Source organism: Mustela nivalis (genome assembly GCF_964662115.1).
Source record: "Mustela nivalis genome assembly, chromosome: X".
In the NCBI taxonomy this organism is placed as follows: Eukaryota; Metazoa; Chordata; class Mammalia; order Carnivora; family Mustelidae; genus Mustela; species Mustela nivalis.
The window spans coordinates 7,691,552-7,716,562 of NC_139040.1; the positions used below are offsets into that span (position 1 = coordinate 7,691,552).

Consider the following 25,011-nt stretch of genomic DNA (forward strand, 5'->3'; position numbering starts at 1 on the left):
ATATTTTTGATTTCTTATGACATGCTTTACCCTTCTCCTGTGGCATTCTCACCCCAACCCCAGCTTTTCCAATATTTTATTTACTTCTCAAGTCATATAGTTTCCTAACTGGCAAAATGCAATGCTGCCTTTTAATGCTTACCCTGTGTGCTTATGGCATCTGAAGCTATTAGAGATTTCACCTTTTTTGAACTGTCTCCTCCATTGTTCTGTTATTTTTCTTTATCTGTCATTTATATTCTCTCTATTGTCAGGAAAGATATGTGTCAATTTGAAACACAGAGCTGCAGGTGGAAGAGGATTAGATAAAGCTAAAAAAAAATCTGAAATCATTAGGAATGGGAGGGATATAGCAGCTATTTGGGATAAAACAGGCATTCTATTTTGGCACCAAATTAATTTTGGACTTCCTGGTAATCAAGTAGAAAAGGTAAACTGGCTGAGAATATTCCTACCCCACAGTGCTTGATAATGGCTCTCTGCTCTGCTAGTTCTTCTAAGTTGTGGATATTGTTCAGGGTTTGGTCTTTATCTAGAGACTCTTCTCTCCCTTTGCTCGGTTCCATCACTCTCACGCTTCCAAATGTCAACACCTAGAGTACATTTCAAGTCTTACTGTCTCATAAGTTCTGTCTACTTCCAATTATTTTTTAAAAGATTTTATTTATTTATTTGACAGAGAGAGAGAAAGAGAGAGCGAGAGAGCGAGCGAGAGAGAGAGAGAGAGAAAGAGAAAAAACAAGCAGGTTAAACAGGGGAGGAAGAAGCAGGCTCCCTGCTGAGCAGAGAGCCCGATGCAGGGCTCGATCCCAGGACCCCAGGATCATGACCTGAGATGAAGGCAGAGGCTTTAACCCACTGAGCCACCCAGGGATCCCAGACAGAGAATCTTAAGCAGATTCCACATCCAGCATGGAGCCCCACACAGGGCTTGATCTCACAAACCTGAGATAATGACCTGAGCCAAAATCAGGAGGTAGGTGCTTAACTGACTGTGCCACCCAGGCACCCTGCCATATAGTTCTTATAAGAGCCAATTCTGGGTTCCCTGTAGGCTAGAAATATTTATCTTGTTCCTGACACAGTAACTCAATATTTGTTACTTACTTAAATTTCTCTAAATCCTTAGATCTCTTATCTCTTTCCAACCAGATCATTAGCCTCTAAGGGATGCCTCATACATCTATGCATTCTCAACAGCACACAGTATAGTAGACGTTTTGTAAATATTTGTTGATTTGATTTAGAGTTATTTATACAATTACTTCCCTACTCAATGATACCTATATGAAACTGTGCACACATTAAGGGAACAAAAGAAATGAAAAAAGTTATTCTATTGCTAAATAAAAAGTCACATTGCTTCCTAACCTTTGTATTAAGACAGACCTTACAAGTATGCTGTTTTAATATCCACAGAAGCATATGCTCCAACCAGCAACTGGAATTTATCAAGAAGACAGGAACTGCCACAAATCGCCATTCCATAAGTAGAAAATGCCATCACTGCCATTGTAATAACACCAGGGAAGGTCAAATTACAGAGTCAAAGTGGGCCTCCCTTTCCAAGTTGAGGCTCTATATGAACAGTCATGGGCCAGAAGAACATCAAGGGCCATGAGGACTCCTATAATCCGAGTAATTATTTGCTTATGGTGAGATATTTCCTGGAGGAAATAATACTAGTAATGACGGCCATTTATTGCATTCGTACCGTGTGCCAGGCACTGTACTAAATGCTTACATGAATTATGCAATTTAATCCTCACTACTGTGCTATAAGGTAGAGACCATTATTTTCCTGTTTTACAAATGAGGAAATTGAGACAAAGTAACTTGCACAATGTTACATAGCTAAGAAATGAGTAGACTGGGATTCCAATGGAGATAGACTGGCACCAAAGTTTATATGATTTTCTAACCTGAATTAGTCCTTCTGTTGCTACTTCCTTTACATTAATAGCAAGACTCACATAATAATCTAGATTGAGATTTATCTTAATCACAGACTTGCATACACAGCCACACTGCTTCAGGAAAGGGGACTGGACAATATATTTTATTTCAAATTACCGGCAACATTTAGAGAAAGGGTTTGGGAATTTCGATAAATTCAACTTGGTCTCAAGTTCCAAAAAAGGCTTTTGTGTGTTGGTGCAAGCAAAAAAATCCACTAGTTGTAACAATCCTCTAATGGATTTAGAAAATCTCAGGAACATGGTCTGAATCCATTCTGTGTGTCTCAGTATGGATGGCTGATGATACCTGTGCTATTCCAGTGGCTTTTCAGTGAGTGCCTCTTTTTGTTTATCTGGTTACCAGTCCAACCTCTTTTCTCATGCTAAAGATGATTCACATGCCAATCATGAAATATCAGATTCCATCCCTTAGAAAGCTAATGGGGATATTTTTAAACACTTGCCAACTAGCAATTCTATCTCATAGATAACATAAAGTCTATATACCAATGCACTCCCATGTCCTTTGGATTTAAACAGAATTTTAGAAAATGATTTCATACACTGCGGTAAATATATATAAAGATGTTCATTCAATGCTGTGGAGACTGGGTAAAATATAATTAATAGAATGAATGCATGATATAAAAATAACTGGGGACTGATATCAGATAACATTATGTCATAGTTTGATTCATAAACTCCACGGATACTGGGGCCATGTTGAGTTAATGTGGTTGCTTGTAGGAGCTTTTCTATATCCTTTATGTGGACGTACAGCTTATAATCAGGCAAGAGGTATATCTTGGATGAATGTGGGCTATTCAAAATTTTTACTTCCTAAAACAATTTCTTCCATGTATGTCTCTCCAATCTTCATCTGCATTTGATTAAATACTTCCTCAAAAGGTCACCCATTGAATTGCTAGGCAGTATTTTTTTTTTTTTTTTTAAAGTTTTTTTTTTTTTTTTTTAAGATTTTATTTATTTATTTGACAGAGATCACAAGTAGGCAGAGAGGCAGGCAGAGAGAGAGAGAGAGGAGGAAGCAGGCTCCTGCTGAGCAGACAGCCCGATGCGGGACTCGATCCCAGGACCCCGAGATCATGACCTGAGCCGAAGGCAGCGGCTTAACCCACTGAGCCACCCAGGTGCCCCTTGCTAGGCAGTATTAATGTCTAAAACATTTTTCCTGGTACTGAAATAAATTTTGGCTTATCAGGAGTCTATTCATACAAGTAATTTAAAAAATAATGAAATTATTGTCATGCTTAATTTTCCCTGTGTTTCACAGCTGTGTCTGCTCCTGCATCCCAGGAATCATAGGTGTCCTCTTGCTATAAAAAATTTACATTCCATGTTGACCCAATTCATGGGATTATGCTCCTCCCTCACTGTCCCGATCTAGCACTTCATTCCTCTACTAAAGCCACGACCTATCATAAAATTCATCCCATCTTTTTGGACCCAAACCTGATAAATAACAATAATAATAATAATAAAAATATTTTTTCAGGGGCGCCTGGGTGGCACACTGGGTTAAAACCTCTGCCCTCGGCTCAGGTCATGATCTCAGGGTCCTGGGATCGAGCCCCACATAGGGCTCTCTGCTCAGCAGGGAGCCTGCTTCCCCGCCTCTCTCTCCCCGCCTGCCTCTCTGCCTACTTGTGATCTCTGTCAAATAAATAAATAAAATCTTTAAAAAAAAACATTTTTTGAGTACTTTCGGGTGGCATGTTCCATATTTTACAAAGACATCTTAAGAAATCTCTTTAAAATCTTTCTTCCTAGAAATCTTATCCTTAATTCATTTTTTCCCCTACAATGTCAATGTACCTTATTTCCATCTGGTATAGTTTTCATCTCTGACATTATAATTTTTCTCTATATTTCATGTATTTACTTAACTTTTAGAACAGACAGAATACACTTATACCTTTTTTGAAATTGAGGTATAATTAATATAATATTATATTAGTTTTAGGTATACAATGTAATGATTCATTATTTGTATATATTGTGAAATGATCACCACAATAAGTCCGGTTAACATCCATCACCATACAAAGTTACAATTTTTTCCTCATGGTCAGAAATTTCAAGATCCACTCTCCTAGCTATTTTCAAATATGTAAGACAATATTATTAACTATAGCCACTATGTTGTACACTACATCCCCCTGCCTTACTTATTTTATAACTGGAAATTTATACCTTTTTCATTTCTATTAATTTCTACCTTTCATCTCTGACATTTTAGTCTTTTTTAATATTTCATGTATTTGCTTAGCTTCAACATATAGAACATATAGAATGCAGTTATAACTATTTTAATGTCCCCGTCTGCTATTTCTAACATCAGGGTCAGTTATATGTTGGTTTTGAATGATTGGTTGTTCTCCTTAGTCATGTTTTCCTGCCTCTTTTCATGTCTAGTAATCTGTAATCAGATGCCAGACATCGTGAACTTTACCTTTTGCATGCTGATTATTTTTGTGCCTCTGAACTATTTGTTTTCTTGGAAATCGTTTGATCTATCAGGGTCTTCCTTTTATATTTTATAAGCAGGATCTGAGCAGCATTTAGTACAGGGTTAATTTTTCCTCACTCCAGAAGCAAGTCCTTTCTGAGCACTTAAGAAATGCCCTGTGAATAAGGACTCTCCCAGGCTGGTGGGTGGAACCGAGTTATTCCTGATCCTGAGCAGTGAGCACTACTACTGTTAATCCTTTCAAGATGCCCTTGGGTAGTGCCTTCACATGCACCTGCTGATGAGTATTCTTCAGAATACTTGGCAGTTCCCTAGCTTTCCTCCTTCCATGTTGCTCTGGACTCTCTAGTACTCTGTCCTCTGGACTGTAGGTGTCTTGCTCTACTTGCAGCCTCAGTTTCAGCTCTTCAGCCTAGAGGTTCTTCTAGATTCCCCCTGTGCTATGGCCTGGAAATTTTCTCAAGGCAGTAAGTTGGGGGCAATCATAGGACTCACTCCATTTGTCTCCTGTCCTTCAGAGATCACTGTCATTGATTATCATTTTGAAAACCTTTGTTTCATACAATATTTTTGGCTTTTATTTCTCATTTCAAATGGCAAAGTAAAGCCATTCTCTGTTATTCCATCTTGGCCAGAGAAGTACCATCAGATTTTTTTAAACAGCTATAGTGTTATGTATATTTTTATTTCTTCCCTATCAGGTTTTGGTAAGTTGTATTCCCAAAGGAATGTTGTCCATTTTAAGTTATTTAATTTAGTGGCATGAAATTGTTTATAGTATTTCCTTATTTTCATTTTAACACCTGTATGATCAATAATAACTTTCTCTCTTCCATTCCTAATATTGGTTTCTGTTTTCCCTCTTTTATTCTGGATCAGTCTGGCCAGGTGTTTATCAATTTTTAATCAGTCTTTTCAGAATTTTTTAATTAGCCTTTTCAAAGACCAAAGATCTTCTTTTTTTACTTCCTTTATTTTTTTGTCACTTTTCTATTTTATTGACTTTTCACTGTAATTTCCTTCCTTCAGCTTACTTTAGGATCAATTGTTCCTTTTCTAGCTCTTCATGGTGGAAACTCAGATCACTAAAGATGAAACTTTTCTTCCTCTTTAATATGTGCATTTATAGTTATATTTTTTCCTTTAATCATTGCTTTAGCTCCTTCCTAAATTCTGATGTGTTATGAATTTATTATTGTTCAATCCAAGCAGTTTATAATTTTCTTTGATCTATTGGTTATTCAGAAGTATGCTGTTGAATTTCCAAATGTTTAGGCATTTAAAAATTTTTAATTCCTGTGTGGTTAACATACAATGTTATATTAGTTTCAGGTGTACAATACAGTGATTCAGTACTTCTATACATCACCTGGTGCTCATCAGGGCAATCCCTAATTCCAATCAACTATTTCATCCATGCCCTCATCCACCTCTTCTCTGGTAGCCATCAGTTTGCTCTCTATAGTTAAGAGTCTGTTTTTGTTTTGTCTTTTCTCTTTGATCATTTGTTTTGTTTCTTAAGTTCCACATATGAGATCATATGGTATTTGTTTCTCTCTGATTGACCTATTTCACTTAACATTATATCCTCTAGATCCACCCATGTTGTTGCAAATTCTTTTTTATGGCTGAGTAGTATTCCACTGTATACATATACCATCTCTTCTTTATCCATTCATCATTCAGTGTACATTTGGGCTCTTTCCATAACTTGGCTATTGCTCATGATGCTTCTATAAACATTGGGATACATGGATCCCTTTTAATTGGTGTTTTTGTATCTTTGGGGTAAATATCCAGTAGTGTGATTCCTAGATCATAACACAGTTCTATTTTTAACTCTTTGAAGAAACTCTATACTGGTGGTTGCACCAGTTTGCATTCCCACCAACAGGGCAAGAGGGTTTCTTTTTCTCTACATCCTCATCAACACTTGCTGTTTCTTGAGTTTTGATTTTAGCCATCCTGACTGGTGTGAGGTTATATCTCATTGTGGTTTTGATATGTGCTTCCCTGAAGATGAGTGATGTTGAGTGTCTTTTCATATGTCTGTTGGACATTGGGATGTCTTCTTTGGGAAGTGTCTGTTAATGTCCTCTGCAATTTTTAATTGGATTATTTGGGGGTTTTTTTGGTGTTGAGTTGTATAAGGTCCTTATGTATTTTGGATACTAACCCTTTATCAGATAGGTCATTTGTAAATATATTTGTCCATTCTGTAGGTTGCCTTTTAGTTTTGTTGGTTGTTTCCTTCACTGTGCAGAAACTTTTTTCTTGTTGAAGTCTCAATAGCTTATTTTTGCTTTTGTTTCCCTTGCCTCAAGAGACATATCTAAAGGGGCGCCTGGGTGGCTCAGTGGGTTAAGCCGCTGCCTTCGGCTCGGGTCATGATCACAGGGTCCTGGGATCGAGCCCCACATCAGGCTCTCTGCTCAACCGGGAGGCTGCTTCCTTCTCTCTCTCTCTGCCTGCCTCTCTGCCTGCTTGTGATCTCTCTCTGTCAAATAAATTTAAAAAAATCCTTAAAAAAAAAGAGAGAGACATATTTAGAAAGAAGGTGTTATGGCCAATGTCAGAGAAATTACTACCTGTTCTGCCTTGTATTTTTATGGTTTCAGGTCTCATGTTTAGATCCTTAATCCATTTTGAATTTATTTTTGTATATGGTGTGAGAAAGTGGTCTAGTTTCATTCCTTTGTGTGCTGCTGTCCAGTGTTCCCAACACCTTTTATTGAAGAGACTTTTTCCTGTTGCATATTCTTGCCTCCTTTGTCGAAGATTAATTGACCATATAATTGTGGGCCTATTTCTGGGCTTTCTATTCTCTTCCATTGATCTTTGTGTCTGTTTTTGTGTTAGGCATTTCTTAAACATCTTATTATTAATGATTTCTAATTCAATTCCATGGTGGCCAGAGAATATATTTTGGATGATATAAATACTTCTAAATATACTGTAATTTATTTTATAGTCTAGAATGTATATTACAGTTTGGAGATATACTGTTCAATAGATATCAATTATGTCATATTGGCTGTTCAATTCTTCTATATGATGTTTTTTCTTTTTTGTCTATGTGTTTTAGCAGTTGCTAACAAGGAGTTTTTAAATATCCAACTGTTTATGAATTAATTTATTTTTCCTTTCATCGTATCTTTTTTACATACTGTGCATTGGACTCCCATTATGCTAATCCTCAACTCACTCCCTCTGAGTCTGGCCCCACAGCAGTGTGTTTCTCCCACGAGTAGGCATTAATGAACCTAAGATTCTGGTTTTTCTTCACTGACACAGCATGTTCCATACTGTCTCCTACTCAAGATACAACTTAAGGAATTTAATAGACCCCAAAATAAAAAAAATTTCCCTTTAGTACAAATAGTTTCATGTTACTATAAAAATGTCACAACTGAGAACCTCTTATTAGGGTGTATGCAGTAGGTGGGGATGTGTTAAACCTATTTGGTTATAGTTCTGACCAACATGCTGTGTTATTGACAGTTGTTTGCCTGGGCTGATAGTTTCAGGTTGTGGCCAAAGAACTGACTGAACTAAATAGCCCCATCTGCATTATACTCATATCTGTCAACTCACAGACCTAGAATGTGTTAGAATTCCATTTTTAATTATATGTAAATCTTTTGGGGTAACATATACTACTAGGAAACTCTGCTCCCAGAAGATAACTTTGTGTGTAGAGGTAAAAGTTTGGCACCATGACCATAAATAGATTTAAAAAAAAAACCAAAACCAAAATAGAACCTCCAATTAGCATATGCAACCTTCCATAGTGCAGGTCCAAATGAGAAAATATCCCAAACAGGTAACTTTTCTACAGAGAGTGTCTTAGTAGGGGGAGGCCTTAGCAAATGTCCATGTATATTGGATAGCATTTATAGATCACATTAGAAGGCTCATCTTAATAGTTGCCTTTTCATTTCCTTCCATAAAATTGAAGGGCAAGCATTTTTTTTTTTTGGTCACATGGAAGAATAATGGCTTTTAACAATGGCTTTTTGATTTGCACTAAGCCTAATCTTTTTCTGAGGAGTGCAATTATCAAGGACATTGTCACTGTTGTATTATCCTTGAGTACTAAGTGGTGAATTTGAAGACGCTAGAAAACTTTCTTTGCATGAAATCAAGTCTCTTGAAATGATAACAGGCACCTGTTAGTGAAATGGAGACTAAGGTCTTCTGCAAATGTTATATTCTTCCTTCATTACTACTTTATAATGGAATGCAAGAACACTGTTTTATAGTCTATCTGAGAACAGCATGTATTGACCTCTTGTCAGTACTTCAGTCTAGTGTTCTCAGTTTACTGTTGAGGTATAGTATAGCTATTGACAAGCAAAAGGAACTGCCAGAGATAGAGCATATATTATTAAAGCCGTTCATTTTCTCATCAACAGTTTATGTCTTGCTTTGGGTAATTAGTGAGGTCTTGGAAGGAATTAGTATGGTATTTGGGAATGTGTGTGCCAAGAGAGTATACATATACTGAATTAGAAAAGAAATCTACTCATTTGTGAGGGGACTGAGCAATGTGAATGGTATGCACATAGAAACTGAACTCTGAGATCATTCACATGGTTTTCCCATTATATGCATACAATTGTCCCATTTATTGCTTTTTGTCTATAAGACTGACCCAGGGTCATTATGTTTCTAATGTTATACCACTGCATATATCCAAAACGACTTCATTCACCGACCATTACCCTGCATAAACTGAAGAAAAAGACTTTATTCCCACTCAGCAGACTGGGGATATGTACACCAGAGGATATAATTGACCAAATGGACTAAATCCATTTACATAGCCAAAATGTGTGATGGAACAGGTAGAACTCCAGGGACTAACCCAGATATGCTATTTCTAGATGATCTCAAGCATCTAGATATACATATGAAACTTAGGAAGCCCAGTATTCTATCACTGGTATGTGTTGTTCAAGGCTATGTTTCAACCTAATTCCATCTTCAAGCATACGTATTCACTTCAGGTGGCTGATGATAACACACTGTCACATTTTATATGGATGTGTTGCACTCTACAGTTATGGTCTATTTCATCCCTCAGTATATTGAGGTTTCTGTCTTTTGGAAATGATTATTTCCATCATATTTTGTGTAATCATGGTTCCAGGAGGGAATAATCTCCCCCTTAGGTGGCTCAAGTGAAACCACTTTATTTTTTTAAAGATTTATTTATATGAGAGAGAGAGAGAAAGAAAGGGAGAGAGAGAGAGAGAGAGAGAGAAACAATCCCAAGCAAACCCAAGCAAACTCTATGCTGGGTGCAGACCCCTACGTAGGGCTTGATCCTATGACCAAGAGATCATTACCTGAGCTGAAACCAAGAGTCAAATGCCTAGCCAACTGTGCTACCCAGGCACTGCAAGTGAAGCCACTTTAATGAATAAACTTCCTAGAGATGTGAGGCCAGGTTAAGAGGACTGACAATGGATGTTGAGGGCCCAGAGACTGGCAACAGAAAGAAGCCATTACCATCACTAGGGCTAGAAGAGTGAAGAGTTGTAAGGTGCTTCTATTTTTTTTTAATGTTCAGTTAGCCACTATATAGTACACCATTAGTTTTGGATATAGTGTTCCATGATTCATTAGTTACATATAACACTCAGTACTCATCACAATACATGCCCTCTTTAATACCCATCACACAGGGGCGCCTGGGTGGCTCAGTGGGTTAAGCCTCTGCCTTCGGCTTAGGTCATGATCCCAGGGTGCTGGGATCGATCCCTGCATCGGGCTCTCTGCTCAGCAGGGAAGCTCCTTTCCCCTCTCTCGCTGCCTGCCTCTCTGCCTACTTGTGATCTTTGTCTGTCAAATAAATAAAATCTTTAAAAAAAAATACCTATCACCCCATTACCCCCTCTACCCACCCTCGTCCCCTCTAAAACCCTCAGTTTGTTTCTCAGCGCCCACAGTCTCGCATGGTTGGTCTTCCTCTCTGATTTCTCCCCCTTTAGATTTCCCTCCCTTCCCCTAAGGCTTCTTTGCTATTCCTTATGTTCCACATATGGGTGAAGCCATATGATAATAGTCTTTCTCTGCTTGACTTAGTTCACTTAGCATAATCCCCTCCAGTTCCATCCATGTTCATGCAAATGGTGGGTATTCATCCTTTCTGATGGCAGAGTAATATTCCATTGCATATATGGGCCACATCTTCTTTATCCATTCATCTGTTGAAGGGTATTTTGGCTCCTTCCATAGTTTGGCTACTGTGGACATTGCTGCTATGAACATTGGGGTGCATGTGTCCCTTCTTTGCACTACATCTCTGTCTTTAGGGTAAATACCTAGTAGTGCAATTTCTGGGACATAGGGTAGCTCTATTTTTAACTTTTTGAAGAACCTCCATACTGTTTTCTGGAGTGGCTATGCCAGCTTGCATTCCTACCAACAGTGTAAGAGGGTTTCCCTTTCTCCACATCATTACCAACATTTGTTGTTTCCTGTTTTCTTAATTTTTGCCATTCTAACTGGTGTAAGGTGGTATGTCGTTGTGGTTTTGATTTGTATTTCCCTGATGGCTAGTGATGTTGAGCATTTTTTCATATGTATGTTAGCCACTTGTATGTCTTCTTTGGAGAAGTGTGTTCCTGTCTTCTGCCCATTTTCTGACTGGGTTATTTGTTTTTTGAGTGTTGAGTTTGAGAACTTATTTATAGATCTTGGATACTAGCCCTTTATCTGTAATGTCATTTGCAAATATCTTCTCCCATTCCATGGGTTGCCTCTTTGTTTTGTTGACTGTTTCCTTTGCTGTGCAGAAGCTTTTGATCTTGATGAAGTCCTAAATGTTCGTTTTTACTTTTGTTTCCTTTGCCTTTGGAGACGAGTCTTGAAAGAAGACGCTGTGGCCAATGTCAAAGAGGATACTGCCTATGTTCTCCTCTAGGATTTTGATAGATTCCTGTCTCACATTGAGCTCTCTCATCCATTTTTAATTTATCTTTGGGTATGGTGTAAGAGAATGGTCCAGTTTCATTGTTCTGTATGTAGCTGTTCAGTTTTCCCAGCACCACTTATTAAAGAGACTGTCTTTTTTCCACTGGATATTTTTTCCTGATTTGTCAAAGATTAGTTGGCCGTAGAGTTGAGGGTTCATTTCTGGAGTCTCTATTTTGTTCCATTGGTCTATGTATCTGTTTTTATGCCAGTACCATGCTGTCTTGGTGATCACAGCTTCATAATATAGCTTGAAATCAGGCAACACAATGACCCCAGCTTTGGTTTTCTTCTACGACATTCCCTTGGTGATTCAGGGTCCTTTCTTGTTCCATACAAATTTTAGGATTGTTTGTTCCAGCTTGCAACAAACAAGGACCCAGAGCCAGATGGCTTCCCAGAGGAATTCTACTAAACACTTGAAGAAGAAATCATACCTATTCTACTATAGCTGTTCAAAAAAATAGAAATGAATGGAAAATTTCTAAACTTGTCCTATGAGACTAGCATTACCCTAATCCCCAAACAGAAAAAGACACCATCAAAAAGGAGAATTGAAATGGAATATTACTCAGCCATCAGAAAAGATGAATACCCACCATTTGCATCAACATGGATGGAACTGGAGGGGATTATGCTAAATGATAGAAGTCAAGCGGAGAAAGACAATTATCCTATGGTTTCACTTATTTGTGGAACCTAAGGAGTAGCATGGAGACATTAGGAGAAGGAAGGGAAAAACAAAGTAGGGGGAGGGGATCAGAGGGGGAGATGAACCAGGAGATACTATGGACCCTTGCAAACAAACTGAGGGTTTTAGAGGGGAGGGGCATTGGGACATGGGTGACCGTGGTGGTGGTTATTAAGGAGGGCACATATTGCATGGAGCACTGGGTGTTATATGTAAACAATGAATCATGGAACTCTATATCCAAAACTAATGATCTACTGTATGGTGACTCACATAATAAAAAATTATTTTAAAAAAGGAGAATTACAGACCAATATCCCTGATGAACATGGATGTCAAAATACTCAACAAGATTTTAACCAATAGAACCCATTAAAAGGATTATTCATCACTAGGAAGTGATATTTATTCTGGGGAAGCAAGGATAGTTCAACGTTTGCAAATCAATCAACGTGATAGAACATACCAATAAAAGAAAAGACAAAAGCCATATGACTCTCTCAACTGATGCAGAAAAAAACATTTGACAAAATGCAACATCCATTCCTGATTGAAACTCTTCAGAATATCGGGATCCTCAATATCATAAAAACCATCCATGAAAAACTCACAGCAAACATCATTCTCAATTTTCTCTTAAGGTCAGGAACACCACAGGGATGCCCACTCTCACCACTATTGTTCAACATAGTACTAGAAGTCCTAGCCTCAGCAACCAGACAACAAAAAGAAATAAAAGGCCTCCGAATTGGCAAAGAAGTCAAATTCTCTCTCTTTGTAGATGACAAGATACTTTATGTGGAAAACCCAAAAGAGTCCACCCCCAAATTACTAGAACTCAGCAATGTGGGAAGATACAAAAATCAGTTGCTTTTCAATACACTAACAATATAACTGTAGAAAGAAAAATCAAGGAATAGATTCCATTTACAATAGCAACAAAAACCACAAGATACCTAGGAATAACCAAAGAGGTAAAGGATCTGTACTTGAGAAACTACAGTACACATATGAAAAAAATTGAGGAAGACACAAAAAGATGGAAAAACATTCCATGCTTCTGGACTGGAAGAATAAAGATTGTTAAAATGTCTATCCTTTGCAGAGCGATCTATACTTTAAATGCCATCCTTATTAAAATACCATTGGCTTTTTTAAGGTAAGGGTGCTTCTAGACAAAGTAATGTACACAATGTCACACAGCAAAGAAATGACTAAGCTGGGATTTTATTGGAGGTAGATTGACACCCAAGTTTACATGATTTACTAACGTGAACTAGTTCTTTTGCTACTTTCTTATTTTATATTAATAGCATGATTCACTTAATAATCTAGGTAGAGATTTATTTTAATCACATACTTGCATATATAATCATACTGCTCCAGGAGATGGACAAAGTATCTTATTTTAAAAAAATTACTGGTATTTCTAAAGGCTTGGGAGCTGAGAAGGGCCATGAAGGAGAGGTCACCTAGCAGGAGCTGTCATTGTAAAGAAATGCAACTACTGCCAGAGGAGTGGTGTGGAGGAAGATGTTGGGGAGAAATACTCCCCTTACCTTTCTCTTCTCCTGCCCTTCAATGTCCTGTTGGTGCCTCCAGTGGGCTAAAACCCGTCCAGCAGCCAGCCAGCAAGGGAGCAGGGCTCCATGTCCAATACACAGAACAGGCAGAAAAGGGTGTAACACAGACCTGCAGAGGGTGAAGTGGAGGAACAGAGAACAAATCAGCATACATTTTGACTTTACTGCTTTTGCAATTTTATCCTAACCAGTCTCCCTCCATCCACACGTGTGTCTCCATCCAATCAGAACACCATGGAGTCCAGAAAAATCAGTTCATAACAAAACAAATGAAGAAACAAATACACAACAGCAGAAACAGACCTAAAAATACAGAGAACAGACTGATGGTTGCCAGGGATGGAGGGATGGGAGATGAGCAAAATGGGTGAAGGGTTAGGGAAGATACAGGCTTCCAGTTATAGAAGGAATAAGTCACAGGAAAAAAAGGGGCAGAGTAGGGAATATAGCCAATGGTATTGTAATAGCGTTTCATGGTGACCAACAGTAGATGGCTTGCTGTGAACATGCCATTATGGATAGACGTGTCCAATCACTATGTTGTATCCCTGAAACTCATGCAACATGATGTGTGTCACCTATACTTCAATTAAAAAAAGAAAAAAAATTGGCATCAATAAAGGTGACTGCATGGGGTAAAGAACATCTACCTTCCCTGCCTTCTGCTGAAAGTTTCTGCAGATTTGTTGCTTTGGGGACAGAGACTGCAGTCCTTTCTAGGGCCTGTGGTGTCCTACTAGGTCTAGTTCCAGCCTATTCCTTCAGTCTTTCCTGCATTCAGCTCCCCCTAGCATGACTGATTTTCTTTGCTTCCTGCCGAATTCTGAATCTTTGAAATGTTGCTCCTTCCTCCTGGAATATTATTCCTGCTTTTCCCTGTCTCCTAGTCAATGTTTCTTCATCCCTCATATTTCATCTTAAAAGGCACTTCCACATGGAAGCCTTCACATAATTCCTAGATCCAGTTAGCTACCCAATTTTATACACATTTTGCTTATCTCGTGTATATTTTCTTCATTGAATAGTTTCAGTTTAAAATTCTACTCTTATCCATTTGATGATTCGCTTGATTTCCATCTCTTCTACTACATAATAAGCACCATGAAGCAAGGAATTTGTCTGGGTTTGTTCACCATTGGATCGCAGGCCCTAACTCAGCACTTGCGAGTGATAGGCTTTCAAGAAATAGTCATAGTGTTGAAAGATATATGTGTACATGTGGAACTAATATAACACTGTTTGTTAACTCTACTGGAATTAACAATTTTTTTAAAAAGACACACTGTGTGGGGGCACCTGGGTGATTCAGTCCGCTAAATGCCTGACTCTTGATATCAGCTCAGGTCTATGATCTCAGGGTCATGAATTCAAGTCCCATGTTGGGCTCCAGGCTGGGTGTGGAGACTATTTAAGAAAAAAAAAAAAGGAAGAAAGAAAGAAAGAAAACCTACAAAAGGCACACTGTGCACCTCAACCGCAGTTCAGGATGTTAATACCAAATAAGATGCATGCATTAGAATGTGTGGGTTCTTGATCCATTGTGAATTTATTACTCAGTTCTCTGTGCAGAAAAACACACAATGAGATAGCCACAGTTTATATTGGCTCTTCATGTATCTTGCAAGTAAAGCAATCTTTTTTATTTGTATTTTCAAGTTATGTCCTTGAAATGTCTGAGCTAAAAATCATTGCTGGCATTATTATGCATCATAGAAATTGTGTTTCTGTCTAAGAAATAAAAAATAAATGTCTCCGAAAACTATGTTTAAAAACCACCTTTTTACTATCTTGCATTTTTCTTCCCATAAAAGTCACATTTTCCTGGTCATGAAAAAGAATGCAGTTGCCAGGAAAAAGGTGTGAGTGTGAATGCATAATATTTAAAATTATTCAAAGTAAATGTTCTTTCAGAGAGGAAAATTGTTATATCAGGAGAAATGCTGTCTGCTTCCTAAGAGACCATTCTAAACAAATAATTATAAACCACATTTTTGATGTGGCCTATGGAGTTCTGGATGGCAGAATATTTTTGTAATTGGCTTAGCTGTGTTCAAGGAGACATGACTTTGGCCCTGTTGCCACATCCCTTATTAAGGCTGTTGTTACACAGGCAACAGGGAATATATGTGAAGGAAATACCTTATAATTTTGTTGAATTAATTTAGTCAGTGCCAGTTATTTTTAACATTCCAAGAAGCAAAGAGAAATTCGTAACTCCTTCAGTATGCCTATTGGAATGGGGAGTAAGGTGGCGCATGCAAATGAGAGAATGTGCAGGAAGTGCCTAGCTTGGTGAGAATAAATACTATGTAATATCACACAGTAGACACTTTGTAAATATGAGTTCCCTTTCTCTCTATTTATTGAGGTACTCAAGTTGTCAGGGAAACACCGATTACAAAAGCTTCTGTATTTCTACAAATAACACCGTAGGCACGTAGCCAGAGTGTAACCACAGGACCATGGCCAGAGGGGACTTAAAGCCAAGTGTCTAAAGAAAACTCAGAGGTTAGATAGTGTCCAAGTTAAGTTTAGGAGAAGGTACTTCATTTGGACCTGGGAATGCCTGGCTTTAAAATTGTATTTTCATTCATCACTGGTATCAAAGACTGAATTCCTAAATTTGCAGTAATTGCTCCTTAGGCAATGTCACTGCTTTTAGTTAAATATTTTAATTTATAGGAAAAAAGGAGATCATTTGTTAAATTAATAATTTTATTGGAAAAAAAAAAGAACAGATCCTGAAATTGCTGACTTGAGATAACTAGAAAAGGCTATACGGATCTAAACCTTGGCTTTGAGATTGATGGGTTTATACTACTTTTGCCAAAGGGCAAAGTTTGCTTTAAAAATATGGGAAGAAATTAAGGAAATAATGTGTTGTGCTCACTGTTTATGTAACTTCTATTTGGATTGACAAAGGTTGCAATTTCTTTTTTTTTTTTTTTTCAATTTAACTATCACCTGACATCACTGAATGGGACCCTCCCATATAGCATTATCAACAAAGCCCATCCCCAAAAAGATAAAAACAGAAACAAAACCAAAGCAAGCCCACCTTTTCCAATCCCAAGGGGATGAACGCTTTGCCGGTGCAGACTACGTTGTGGACCGACAGTAAATACAATCCTATAGTTAAAGAGCAAAGATGGGAATAAAAGCTATCAGCCAAGAAATGCTTTGTTTTCCCGCCACCAAATCTACAATGCTTTTCTATGTGTACCTATATATTTTGCCTCCTGCTTCCCACTAAATGGAAGGCACAACTCTGCAATGAATTAGTGCTACATGTTGAGTTTTGGCCATCAGAATGTGACCAATGGGATATGGATCAAGGCAGTTAGGAGTCTGTACGTTCTCCACATGCCTTCTCTCTCCAGCCTCGACGGCTGTAAGTGATAGATTTGTAGATGGCATTGTTACAAGTTGCAAGGAGCATAGATCCTGACTCACTGACTGGAGATAGCCTGTTCTAACGGATGTAGATGGCAATGGGTTTTGTCAGCTTTTCAATGATTTCATAAATTTTCAAGAACTACTATATGTTGCATGCTTGGCTGTGCTCTTCTGTATTTCAACTTTTCCTTAATTTTAGCTTTTCATTTTTCTCTATATTGATCATATCCCTTAAAAAAAGGTAAGGGCATGGTGGGGTTATGGACATCGGGGAAGGTATGTGCTATGGTGAGTGCTGTGAAGTGTGTAAACCTGGCGATTCACAGACCTGTACCCCTGGGGCTAATAATACATTATATGTTAATAAAAATATTTAAAAAATTTAAAAAAGGTAATAGCATTGAAAATAATTTAATTTGGTTTTAATCCAGCATTTTCCAAAGTGTTTTTCAAGAAGCACTACTTTTGGGAGATATTAATATGTATACCCAAACAGAATTTCCCAAGCCTTTATAATTTTGGAAAATATTACATTCTATAGATCTGCCTTGGAGACACTTGGCATATATTATCATATTAAAGGCTCTGAGCAGAAGTGCAAGAAAGAAGCCAAAGTTACTTTTTCCAGGTGCTTGTACGTTTGTTGACCGTTAACTTTTTTCCTGCAAACATTTCTTAGAAGTAGTTCCATTTGTAGGGTGCCTGGCTGGCTCAGTTAATAGACCATGTGACTCTTGATCTCAGGGTTGTGAATTCCAGCCTCAAACTGGGTGTAGAGATTACTTAAAAATAAAAAAATCTCCCCTGGGGCTAATAATACATTATATGTTAATAAAAATAAAAATAAAAAAAAACTTTTAAAAAAAGATTTATGTATTTTACTCTAAAGAGGGGGCAAGGGGCAGAGGAAGAGAGAATCTCAAGCAGACTCCTTGCTGAGTGCAGAGCCCATTGTGGAACTCAGTCTCACAACCCTGAGGGTTGAGCTCAATGGACTGAGCCACCCAGGAGACCCTTGAAAATAAAAAGTCTCCAAAAAAAGTAGTTCCATTTGTTGAAAAGTAGTTATAGAGATAGCCTGAGGAAAAAAAGTCCTGTAATTTCACTTAGAAAGATAAATTTTCACCAAAAGAACGTTGCATTGGTCAGAAGTCTACTAAAGAAACATAACCAAGAGTTAAATGGGTGTATTAGTTTCCTAGGGTGTTGTTAAGGTGACCAAAAAAATGAGCGACTTGAAAAAGCAAAAACAGTCTTTTTCACACTTCTGTAAAGGCTAGAAGTTTGAATCCAAGGTGTCAGCAAGGTCATGGTCCTCCTAAATGCTATAGGGAAGAATCTTTCCTTAGCTCTTCTGGCTTCTGGGGGTTGCTGACAATCCTTGATATTCCTTGGCTTTCTTCTCTTTGTCTTTTCTGTGTCTTCATATCTCCCTCTCCTCACAGGGGCACTGGTCATTGAATTTAAGGCCCATCCTAATTCAATATGACCTCATCTTCATTTAATTACACCAGTAAAGACCCTGGTTCTGAACAACTTGACATTCAGAGTATATGGGATTGGAAACTAGGACCTCAACATATCATTTTGGGGACACGCTCAAGCTCCAATAGCAGGAAATATTTTTCATCTAAATATCTATCTATCTATCAATCAAAAAATTGGCTTATGCAATTGTAGCATCTGGCTAGGCAAGTCAGAAATATATGGGGCAGGCCAGCAGGCTGGAAACTCTTGGGCAGGAGCTGAAACTATCATCCGCAGGCAGAATTTCTTCTTCATGGAAACCCCAGTTTTACTCTGATAGCCTTTTAACGGATTGCATGAGGCCCCCACACACTATCAAGGGTAATTCACTTTATTGCAAGTAAATTGACTGTAGATGTTAAACACATCTATAAAATGCCTTCACAGCCACATTGAGCTTAGTGTTTGATTAAATAACTAGGTACTACAGCTTAGCCAAGTCGACACAGAAAACTAACCATCAAACATAGAATTGTCAGATCAGGAGACTCCTGATGTTCTAGCACATTCTAAAGCTCTTAGGCACATAAAAGCGTTCTTTTCTTCTTAATTAACAAATTTTTCTTGAGTTACCTTGATCAGCCATGAGGTAATCATTATGAGTCCTGTCTCTGAATGAAAGGGAGAATTGATGTGATACAACTTAATTGTTCAGAACTAACTTAATTTTAAGAACTTAAACATAATGCCTATTTGGCTGTCTTGAAATCTTTACTTTGAAGTGATCTTAGAGAGTACCTAAGCTATTATTCTTACTTTCTCAATGGGCAAACTGGCCCAGTTTGGGTAAGCACCTTCTCCTATTTTTGTTGACAGGTTCAGACCCAACCTGAGGTAACAACCCAGTCCAGTTCTTTTTTTTTTTTTTTTACTGTGGGTGTCAGATAAACCCAATGGCTTTCTTCTTCCAGTCATTCTACTGTAGGAACATGTGTGTGCTGAGAAATTCCCAGTGCCCCTCTCTCAGGACAGAGAGCTCAACTGCTGGGTGCCGTCCATGCTGCTGGAGAGGAAGATACATGGGCAGGAGGGCACATCACCCAGCAGAATTCTTTTCTTGCCTCAGACCTTTCAGGGCCCTCTTTAAATATGGGTCATGTCTTTCATTGGCATTACGTTTGGAACTCAATTTTTAGTCACTCCCGGTACACAAGGTTGGCCTTCCTCTGCATTTCGATGACACTGTATGTATTGATATCCTAGGTGACATGTCTGCATAAATACATGAAGAAGGGAACACAAAGGTCATAACTTTTCCTATTACTGAAGATAAAATTTAATGAGCTAGATCACAGGCTGCTTTAAGAACGGCCGTGCCAGGTTAATGGGGCTCTGCCACTGAAGCCAATTACACTTGGTACAATTACATCCTATTCTAATAGCTGTAAGTCAGGGTTACACAAAGATTCTGTCTCTCGGTAATTACTAGCTAGGAAGCAGGTGAGGGGAAACTAAGCAAATTGTCACTGATCATACAAGAGACACACAGAAAGCACAGAGCTTGTAGCTATTCCGGGTGTGTGTGGGTCATCTGTTGCTAAGAAGGAGCTGGCTTCGCAGTCAGAAAGCCCTCTTCTTCTAGCACTGACCAAAAGGATATGTGATTTCAAAGACGCTTTTAGAAAAGTAGCTGAAAAGTGAATAGTAGGAGAGGGGGAGGAAGAACTCAGAAAGCCCTTCTCTATTGAAACTGTTTCCCTGAGGATTGTAAAAGATGTAGTGGGCTGATATTATTAATTTCTTCCAACCTAAATACAGGGGAGTGTTACCACAACCCAGAATGATATTGTAAAATTTTAACAAACAGACCTCAAAGATGGACTTAATAAAAGACCTCCTTTAAATTCTCCGCTAGCCTCACCCTGATGCCTATTTACAGGTCCTTTCTTGCGCATGGCTAAAAGGGGTCCATTGAAGAGTCTTCTGACAATTGAAGATCCATCAGAAATATAGATGAAAACACTTCGAAATTTCAAAGTTACAGAATTTTCCTATGATCTCACGGATCACTTTGCACACTATTGATTTTTGAAAAGCCTTCGAGGAACCAACACACCTTCTCCGAGTGAAACGCATGTGTTCAGGTTATCAGTGAATAAATATTTAAAGATCCAAGGGAGTGGGGGGTCATGTTTCCTTTCTGAAAGCACCGGTGACATTTATTGGAACTGTGGGAAAGTCATTACAGACAAGGGCAGCTGTATTTCTGCGTGCTGCCTTTTGAGTAGAATGATGTTTATAAGGGAATGAGTATTAAATAGATGACACAAGCAAAGTCAATTTTTCAAAATGTTCTTTGTTTCCAAGAGGTTAAAGATGAAAAAAAGTAATTCCTAATATTGGTTGTTCAGACCACAATTGGAAAGACTTCCAGAATGACTCAAGATTTTTAAAAAATCCTTTCAAAGTAATGAGGTAATCTGTGGTAGAGTAGAAGCAAAGAGAAGTGAGGGAGGAGGTGGAAGCAGTGTGGGGGCAGATCCTTGCACTCGTCCTGCTGCTTGCCCTGAGATTCAAGTTCGGTGATATTGCTCTTTTTGTCATTAGAAGAGAAGGAGGAGGTTTTTCAGTAATTGTATATTCATTCTGTCCCTTTGCTCTCTCTAAACAAAACTCATTTCTCTAGATTTTTTTTTTTTTACAATCTCCAAAATGTCATTTGTTTTTTTTTCCCCTTGTTTAAGATTGCTATCCTTTTCTTGGTTATCTTCCTCAGGGACTCTCCTTAAAGAATTAGATTGTGTAAGTATGCTTAATAACTTGGAAGAGACTTCAGTCATTCCTATCCAAAGTGCCTTATACAATTGCCCTTTGGTGACAACCCCCTCCCCACCAAGAGCCCTAAATAAACCAAAGGACAGAATACTCTTCCATTTTTCTTCTAGTTCTTTCACTATTTAGTTGTATGTATCATCTCAGTAAGGGAGAAAACCGCACTGAAAGTGTATTGTATTTGAGTTACCCCAGAAATGATGCAGCCATCCTTTCTACTTAATAGATCCAATGCCGATCTATGTTGGATAATTGCAGTGTTCTGAAAGTGCTGATTCTCTAGAAAGGCAAACAGATAATCTTCTTTAATATTTAAATGACTGTGGCTATTTGGAGAATATAATGGTCAGCCCGGTCATTCACATAAGTGCTGGACAGTAGAGGAGAGAAAACAGGAGAAGTTCTACTTAAAAAAAAGAAGAAGAAGAAGAAGAAGAAGAAGAAGAAGAAGAAGAAGAAGAAGAAGAAGAAGAAGAAGAAGAAGAAGAAGAAACATATATACTAGTGGTTTGTCCTAATACCAACAGGTTCGCATTAGAGACAAAACTAACCAAAGTCACAAAGGAATGACCTTCTCACTGGGAGAATTAAACTTTCTTAAAGTGGACTTCAAGAATCACCCAGATCCATTCATATCCTACAGTCTCCTTACTCAAGGATGTTCCACAAACCAGAAGGCAAAATAACATCAGCTTTGGGGGACATCTGGATGACTTGGTCAGTTAAGTGTCTGCCTTCGGCTCAGGTCATGATCCCAGGGTCCTGGGATCGAGCCCTATATCGGGCTCAGTGGGGAGTCTGCTTCTCCCTCTGCCTCCCCCCATCAACTCATGTGCTCTTGCTCTCTCTCTCTCAAATAAATAAAAATATTTAAGAAAAAAGAAAGGCAAAATTTCAAGCTTCACCTCAGACCTACTGAATCAGAATCTGCATTTTATCAAGTGATTTGTAAGTACATTAAAGCTTAAAAAGCGCTGCCCCAGACACAACAGACCATGAGGTTCTAGGGTCTACTTGCGTTGTAATTTCTCCAAAAGAACATTTCAGACTTTCCAGATTCAATTCCAGATTCAGTTTCATGAATCTTCCAATAGGTCCATTCTCTGGTTTGTCTCTGTACTCTGGGCAGTGAGAGCCATTAGCGGTAAATGAGTACTAAGGACAGGATGGCCTTTAGTGGAACAAACACTAAGCTTGGCGTCAAAGAGAATTATGTTCAATTCCTGACTCACCACTAGCTGTGTGAACTTGAACAGGATGCTTTAGCTCTTTAGTCGTCATTTCTCTCACTTACAAAATTGGGTTAATACTACCGGTGTCACAGATTTGTTAAGAGGATGGACTGAGATGACGCAAGCAGAGTGCTTAAATAAATCTCTAAGTTTGATCTCTTGCCCGAGGACCATCTCTACATTTCTGCCCAGAGCCTCGATATAAACTTCCCTTCTCTGATTCATTTTGTAGTTTGCTGCCTCAAAAGTATTAGGCAACTTTGCATCAGTTATATTCTTATATTTGAGGCTCACATTTCCTCAAAGCAACAACCTCTTAGGCCTCATCACAGACTCAACATGATAATTTAGGTGAAACAATTTTCCCCAAACCTTACTGCAATTAGAGAACCCCAGAGTTGTTTCATGACCATCTGTCGAACTGTGACTTGGAGAGCACTGAATCCCATATCACAAACTAATTGATCCAAAGGACTCTTCTCATTTAGATTGCTGGATGACTGGTCCGTGTTTGCCCAGCACAAGCCTGGTTTACTCTTGTTTATCCAGGTGTGATCATTAATACCCTCAATTTCACTTTAAAAGAGGTCTCCTAGCTTGTATGAGAAATTACACAGTCAGCTATAAGCAGATGACTTTGGCTTTCCAAAGCTAAACAGCAAGTGCGGAAGAAACGTTACACTGGTTCCCTTGCTTTGCCTGAGCAGTTCTTCAAAAAGTTGCTTCTGATAGAGAACCCTATATATTGCATCGGGCTTCCCAATCCTATGCGTGGTCTGCTGACTCTCTGTTGGCATTCAGGACCCTTTTACGTTCTGCCCTGTAGCATCCCCTCGATCGCAAAGCATGCGAACTTGGGATCTCCCAGCTGAGTTCCACAGAATCTTAGTCACTGGCATGAGCTTTGGGGTGCAAATGAGTAGCACAGGTACCTTTGCCGCTTCTTCTGCAAGAGGCAAGCAGACTCTGGGATCAAGTTTGTGATCGCATTGCAATTTCAAACAGAGGGTGTTTTTTCATTGCACGCTCTGCATCTCCCAGCCACGTAAGCGGCTTTGAGGCTGATGGTGATCTGTGAGGTTGGTAGTGACTTCCTGCAGATCCCTAACCCCGGGCAGCATCATCTCTCTAAGCCACTGCTTGCCTGTCCCTGCCTTATTCCTGCCAGGGCTTTGTAGTTTGCTTGCTTATTGATGTTCTAACACATCTATTGAGCTATAATTGATCTAATTAACCCTCTCCCTCCTCTTTGTCCCCCAGCTCCGGGTAGCTAATGATCTGCTTTCTGTCACTATAGATTAGCTTACATTTTTAAGTTTTACATACAAATGGAATCTTACAGCATGTACTCTGTTTTGTGTGGCTTCTTTCACTCACTTTAATGTTTTTTTGAGATTCATTAATGTCGCTGCACGTATCAGATTTCATTACTCTGTATTACTGAGTGTTATTCCAGTCTATGAAAATACCTTATTCACCCACACAACCCACTGATGGACATTTGCACTCATTTTTTTTCCAGTTTTAGTTATTACAACTAAAGCTACTAGGAACCTTCCTACAAGTCTTTGTAGAGACATGTTTTCATTGCCCTTGAATAAATAATTTAAGATTGCAGTGGCTGGCTCTTTTTCGTAGTACTTCAAAGGCAGTGGGCTGTTAGGACAAAGCTGAGCACTCTTTCCCAGCTCTTAGCTGCTAGAAAATCACTAAAGTGGATGATGAACATAAACTTTGTATCTTATGTGAGAAGTGTATGGCTACAGAAGTTGCTATTGATGCTCCAGGAAAAATGGAAGGTTCCGTGGTCTGAATCAGTGGTGGCAATGACAAGCAAGCCTCCTGCAGGAATTGGGGTGTCTTGACCCATGGCCGTGTCTGGCTGTTGCTGAGTAATGGGAATTCCTGCTACAGACCAAGTAGGACTAGAGAACAAAAGTCTGGGGTTGCTCTATGGATGTCAGTGTTTTCAATTTGGTCATCATTGTAAAAAAAAGGGGGGGGGGAAGGATATTCCTGGACTCATGGATACTACTGTGCCTCATCACCTGGGGCCCAAAAGAGCTAGCAGAATCTACAAATTTTTTGATCTCTCTAAAGAAGATGATGTCCACGAGTATGTTGTGAGAAATGTCCTAAACAAAGAAGGTAAGAAACCTAGAACTAAAGCACTTAAGATTCAGCATCTTGTTACTCCACATGTTCTCCAACACAAACATCTGTGTACTACTCTGAAGAAACAACAGACGAAGAAAAATAAGGAAGAGGCTGTAGACTATACTAAACTTTTGGCCAAGAGAATGAAGGAAGCCCAAGAAAAATACCAGCAACAAATTGCCAAGAGATGGAGGCAATCCTCTTTGAGACCTTCTATCTCTAA

The 25,011-nt window shown here is 38.7% G+C and overlaps 1 long non-coding RNA gene and 1 pseudogene across 2 annotated transcripts in view; both read left to right on the plus strand.

Annotated features, from left to right (window-relative positions):
* LOC309856147 overlaps nucleotides 1-25,011 on the plus strand; it is a 216,408-nt gene that overhangs the window by 189,731 nt on the left and 1,666 nt on the right. The window lies entirely within an intron of this gene.
* On the plus strand, nucleotides 1,593-25,011 carry LOC309856584 (small ribosomal subunit protein eS6 pseudogene; annotated as a pseudogene). Its single transcript has 2 exons — nucleotides 1,593-1,655; nucleotides 24,385-25,011. The product of its transcript is annotated as a small ribosomal subunit protein eS6 pseudogene (transcript).